The sequence below is a fragment of the Sitophilus oryzae genome, unplaced genomic scaffold (genome assembly GCF_002938485.1).
Source record: "Sitophilus oryzae breed Bouriz unplaced genomic scaffold, Soryzae_2.0 scaffold_1373_pilon_pilon, whole genome shotgun sequence".
Classification (NCBI taxonomy): Eukaryota; Metazoa; Arthropoda; class Insecta; order Coleoptera; family Curculionidae; genus Sitophilus; species Sitophilus oryzae.
Window position 1 is genome coordinate 496,829 of NW_022146030.1, and position 7,191 is coordinate 504,019.

The following is a 7,191-nucleotide window of genomic DNA, read 5'->3' on the forward strand; positions in this document are numbered from 1 at the left end:
CATGACTGACCACTGCAGAAGCCACATACAACGGAACACTTCAACCCAGCTTTCCTGCAACCACATGCTGCGCCGCATCCTTTTGTACAAGTGCATGAAATGAATTTCAATAAGTTGTCGGGTGCTGCTTGTTTTGTCATGGTGAGTGGAACAAGCCCATTGCTGCCCAGTTTCCAGCCCCAGTCTTCAGGTTTTTTCTCGATTCCATACCAATTCTGGACTTGATGATATGTCCTGAAAGAATGATACCGCGCAGCATCCTTCGTTGGTGGCAATGAAGCAAGATTGGATTTACTTTTTGTGGTTGATCTAGCAAAACGTTGGTAGCGGATTTCTTCTAAGGTGTCTTCTTCCAAGTTGCCACCATACAAAGCAACGAGAAAGCGTGCTCCAGCATTTGCGATGTCCTATGGTGTTGTATCCTGATGTTTAAAAATGCCAATGGTGTCACTGAGTCCTGCTGTTTTCTGGAAAAGCGAACAAAACTTCATTTTTCCTTGGTTGAAGATTGACGATGTCGTGTCACAGCCACTAAAAGCATGGAGGAAACAGAATGTTCTCAGCTACTTTTTCATGTTTTAAGCTTTTATTATGCGACTATTATTAATTAAACTATTATTATTATTATTATGCGACTGGGTTCGTATTCTTGGGTCTACGTCACATGGGCGGAAACAAGAAGGGCGTGAACAAAAAGATTGTAGGAAAAATTTGGGCGGAAATTTCGTTATCTGCAAAATATTCTTCGCCCTTTTGCCTCCGCCAAATTATTACTCCACTCAAATTGTTTCGCCCTTTTTACGATGTCCCGTTATACTTGATACATCGAAAAAATATCGATATCTAACTTTTATTCCAACATTTTGATCGTAAGATTAACCGCTGTGGATATATTTTGAAAAATACATTTTTTGTATCTTTAATGCAAGATGGCGGCTCGAGCGGTCGCACCCCAAGGTCGAAAACCAAGCAAGACTAAATTCATCAAGACCTAAACCTTAACAACATATTAAAAAATGACTACTACACCACCTTTTGTACGGCAGAGGCTTATAATGGCCCCCACTGATTGGACTAATTATTGTACTTCTCTAGAAACTTCTAATGCACGCTCAGTCTGGGACGCCCTGTATATTAATTACATATCTAAAATTAAGACTAGCAACATATAATAAGGAAGTGTATGACAAAATATAAATATATTATATTATTTTTATTACACGTAACGTACCATTTACAAATTAACCGTCCATCTGGTGTTGATGATTCGAATATATTTTAGTGATTGAAGCCCTCTTTTAAAATTGGATTAGGATTATTAGTCGCTTGACGACGTTCGTTCCAGTAGAATTTCAAGTAGCGTTCAACTATTGCTGTATTGTTAAAGCTAATAATTATGCAGGTTATTCGATTATTTAAGTTGTGTAAAAAAGTGTATATTGGAATAACAAAAAAAATATAAATAAGTAAGTGGTATGTACAGTGGTACGCCCAGTGATATTAAGAATAGATCAATAATTAATTTTTATGCTATTAAAAATAAATCAATAATTATTAGTTTTCATGATTTCGAAGTGTTGTATTTATCTATCTTCACTTTGGAATATGCATGACTTTTATATTTGTGCGAATCAAATGTATTTTCTACTTTCCTTATATTTTTTTTCTAAATTTAATATAGAGATATGATATGCTACAGCATGATCAAAGATATTTATGATCAAGTGGGCTTTTAGCATTGACAGTTAAAAAAAGTAATGTTGTTTGTTTGTAAGAATATAATGTACGTTTGATCATAAAACTTTTGAATCATTGGGTATTATCGACATTGGTCTGTTAAATAGTTTTTTTTTTCATTCAACAACACATCACGCCATATATTTGTTAGCAGTTTGGAATAGAGGACAATCAATGAAAATTATATACCAAGTATTTTTATTTCGTGTCTATATTTATGTTTTTTTAACACTACAGTATGTCCTCGGATTGTCTTTACAAGAAGATTTTTTTTTATTATTGACATTTTTTCTTCATAAACATTTTTGCTTGTTCTAAAATGGTTAATCCCGTTTATACTTTTCCAAATTTCCTTATCGTTTTAGAGAAAATTAAAAAAAACATGAAAATATAGCTGAATTTTTTGTAATTTCGTTTTCTGTGATAGATTGTTATTGAGTTAATTTTAATTGACGTCATATTTTTTGCTATTTGAAAGTATTTTGGTTAGGAAAATGTTAAAGAAGCGCAAAATTTATTTAGTTCAATGCTACAGAAAAGGTGATAATAGTTATAGGAAATTGTGATACTTTAACAAACGAGGATATGTGCTCCCTTTGTGCTAGTTTATAATTTTTGTAGTAAATTTTGATCAAACTAGAAAATAATTAGTACTGCCCTATAACTTAGACATTTTTTCTTTTGATATCCACATTGTGTAGGCCGTTTAATGACAATTAAATGTTATCTCTTCATATTTTGTCGAATTCGGCCTCCTTGATGAGATAAACGCAATTAATCACAATTAATAAAAATAAAATTAATAAATTATACATTTTACCTAATTTATTATTAAATGTGATTACTATTAGTTATTATTACTATTAGTCCAACTTACAGAAATTTCAAATAAAAAAATAAAGATAATTACAAAAAACCTAATTTTAAAAAGTTTTAACATCCTGTAACTCTAAAACTATGCATTTCCATACCCATATTTATAAGAACTTTTTTTCATATTTTATGATGAATATAATAATAATGAGTACTTATTTAAAACTTTCGCAAGTTAATGATATTAATTTTTTTTACAGGCTATTAGACTTGAATCAAGGCAAATTAATAAAAATGCGTTTATCTCATCAAGGAGGCCGAAATCCACAAAATATCAAGGGACAACTTTTAATCGGTATTAGACTATTTCGCTAAAAAGAGAAAAAAAATTCACAGTCCTTTACAAAGATGCAATCGGGGGGGCATTGAAAATGATGAATAAAAATGTAAAAATATGATTATTGTTAATATGAGTGTATTACATACATATGTTTAAATAACGAACTTAACAAAAAACAACAGATTTAAAGATTCACTGAAAAAGTAGTAGTGTTAACATTAAATAAAACATTATCAATAATAATTATGCGATCGCACCTATCCGTAAAATAAGCAAGCAAAAAAACCTCGAAAAAAAACAAAACAACATACAAAACATCAGGTTAACATGATGACAGATCATGATCAATGACAGATAAAGAATTCTTATGGAAAGTTACACTTTACGATATAATTTTTTAACTGTTAAAGGCAAACCCCATTTAAACACAAAACTTTTTAATACCTACTACTGTATCTAAAAGACTTTTTTTTAAATTACTAAATTCATAGCCACGCTTCTGTTTTTCTTGGCTGTTGTGCGTCACGTCACAGATTAACAGGCCCACGTTTGCACCACAAGGCGATGCTGCAGACCACTAGGTAGACCGGTAAATTTATGTGTATACAACTTGTAGTCAATCTACACAAATATTAATAAAAACTTTTTTTCTTTTAAAATGTGTTCAGATTTTGTAAGAAGTATAAGTCAAAATCGCAAAACTTAAATTTGATATGAGTTTCTTAGTTTTTAACTAATATAGTGGCGAATTACAAAAATTTCTTTTCAACGAAAATGAGTTAAATAAAATAATTTAATAAATTACTAGCTTTTTCTCGCGACTACGTTCGCGTTACACCTCGAATCGTTCATGCATTGATTTAAATGATTCTTTATAGAGAGCTAGTGAGCATAGATGTTTTTTATTTTTCATCTTTTTTTTATTTATTAAGAGCACTAATACTCTCTTTATAGGTTATTTTTTATTCTTTGAAGGATAATTGAGGAAGATATATTTCGTTATGATGTCACTAAATAAACCCTTGTATAAAATTTTATACTGTCTGGTTTATAATGTTATAGTATTGCATTTTCGTACAGCAAACTTTCATTCCCTGTTCTACTCCCTAAGGGTATAAATTTCATAAATTCGCTTTACCTTTGTGCCAATTTTTATGTGTATAATCCAGAGGTCATCAAGTTTTATATAAATTTTTACTAACTTTACCCATTTGGTTGATGAATTTCAAAAATTTCTTCTAATTCTTTTTGTAGGATTTCATTCTTCTAGACCAAATAGTAAGGAATTTTCATACAACAAACTGTTCCGAGATAATTTTACTCTCTAAGAGGATGAATTTCCTAAAATCGCTTTGTGTTTTTTTGTGTTTTTTTTTTGTTGTTTGTTTTCAAAGATCATTTTTGAGGTTAATGTCATATGAAACTTTTCGTAATTAGGCAACTGGTAAATGACGTGTGACGATAAATTAATAAAATAATAATGAACGTATTAAGTTAAATATTTATATATTAATTTGACATATCTATTTCATGTTTATAAATTACATAATTTTTAATTTGGTATACCTTTAATTTTATATATTCATAATGAAATGAAATATATTTGGATATAACGTTTGGCAACCACGCAACTGAAGTGCAGGCGACATCTGTGCAAGAGAAGCAAAACCTCCCAACAAAGTTAGAAAATAAATCTAAAAATTTCAGATTATTCAAATGTCACTCCTCTGTGTCACTCCAATATTTTTCCAAATTGGAGTGAAATTAGGGTGACAATTTTTAACACGTAAGGAGCCATCTGGATTATGTGTTATCTGTGGTGTAAGTTATCATCCGGGTGTTGCCGGCAACACCCGGATGTATTAAGAGCTGAACCATGTGCACATATAAACCGTGCACTTGCAGCTCGCGTTATAAATTATCTGAGTTCGAGTTTTCTGATTTGACGTACTACAAAAATAACGTTAGCATGCAATATTTATTTTTTAAAAGCATCTAAACTGCACGGTATCATAGCGGTGTGGATGACGTATAAACCATTGGAAATTTTAGCGCTGTTATCAGAGGGTATTTATTACTACGTTATGAGCGGCGGAACTAAGTAATGCCTAGTATATATTAATATATAGTAATAGCTATAGCTTTCCCACGAAAGCAACTGTAACTCCGTTGGTAAGGCCGTCGCGGTGGCTTCGGGATCGAAAGGTCAGAGGATCGATCCCCGACAAATATAGAACTTTTATATTTTTTACAGCTGTTTTTATTTTTTTATTTTTTTTACAGCTGTCGGTATTAGCAATCAAAATACGCTGTAGGCGTGTTTTGATTGCTTTGGTTAGTCTCCAGGGTAAGTTTTTTTAGATTGCACGCAAAATACCCGACCGGTTATCGTTTATACGTATACGCAACTGCGGGTTATAAAGTTTCAAGGTCCGGCAAGGTACAAGAATTAATATAAAATCGTTTTTTTTTCATAAATACCGTAATCTTCATGTCTTTTTTTTTCTTAAAGTAATGGTGAAATGGGTGAAAACAGGCAACGATGCAAGTAGTGATACCGTTCCGGTTAGACGCTAGTTATTTTTTATGACAATAAATTTTAGTAGACGGGTTTTTAGTTTATTAATATAATAAGATCCGTTAATTTGCAGCCTTAGATTCACGATTTGATAGTCGAAAAAGAGCTATTTTGGGGCATTGTCGTGTTACAATTTGTTTTTCTAAGCTTATTATGCACTTATGCAATGCTTATAATCAGAGCTTAAGTCTTAAGACATTTCTAAAATCAAGATGATTTAAATCTTAATTCAATTTCGACATAAATTTAAATTTTAAGCCTTTGTCTTAAATAATTTTCTATCAAGTCAAGCCATAATCGTAAACACTTAAATCAATATAATGAAATTTAAGTCGCTTAATATAGACTTAAGTCATACTTAAGTCGATGTCTTTGATTTAAATCATGATCATCTGCAAGTTAAGTCGGCAAAATTGCTTAAATCGAAATAATTACATTTAAATCAAGACAGCCTAAATTCAATTTAAGTAGGTACCTACCTATTTTTAATATTAATATGAATTTTCTTGTATTACCGATTAATGATCTCTTTATTACCTATATTATTAATTTATTGTAGTTACAAATGCGACTAAAACCAATAAAATAAAACGGCTAACTTAATAACTAAATAACTACAAACACAAATATAATGTTTGTTATAAAATTTAACCGATTTTTTGGTACTTTATACGTCTCCATTACAGTTTAGATGTCATCAAATTAGTGGAGTGCTTTAAGCCCTTATGGGATACAAATAGGCCAGTGCAAATAATTTTGAATTTGCAAACATTTTTAGGAAGCTGCGACCATTGAAAATAGTTAGCATTGGTAACCCTTATTAACATACTAAAAGTCCCCATTTGTCCGGTGTGTGCGTCATCAAAAAAAATCGGCCGCCATCTTGAATTTTGGTACTTTTTGGGAAAAAATGTTAATAACTCGAAAACCGTGCGTTATAGCGAAAAACTCCAAGAGATAAAAATTAAAGGAAATAAAAAACTCTATCAGAATCAATAAAAATGGTTTATTATCCTAACGCAGTGACGTACAAAAATTTTTTTGAAAATCGAGCAATTTTAAAAGGAATCACCGAAATGCAAATTACTAAATTTTTAAGCTTATTACCAAATAACATGGATATTTAGCATCAATTCGACTAAAATAAAATTCTTGTGACATTTTCAAGAAATATTTATTGGTGGTTTAATAATATTTCAAAATTAACAAAAATTGTAAAAGCTATTCTTTACTAAATACATGATGTGTACTAATAATGTACGAAAGCAGCCTACACCTTGTCCCGGTCGGGGCTATTTGCACTTAAACCAAGGTCTCTTTGTTACCATTTTGTAAATAACTTGTTTTAAAAATACATACAGTGACAGTTTGAAAAATTAGGCTACAGGTTGGAAGAAAAAAATAAAATGTAAGTACTTGCGAATGTCTTTTTGACATAAATCTCATCTACGATCTTAACACTTTTCATTATGATAAATACATTATAAACATACCCCTACAAATTGAATAACAATAATTCAAATTATGACCATTTTAATAAAAATGTGTTACCAACTTGTAACCTAACTTTTCAAACTGTCATCTCTAGAAAAAAAACGAAGTTTACAATTTTATTCGACTTGTTCTTCATCGACCGAGATTTGTTTGTTGTCGCAAGAAATACCATTACAGTTACCACACAAGCTTGAACAGGGCATATTGGATTTTAAACATATACATAGTT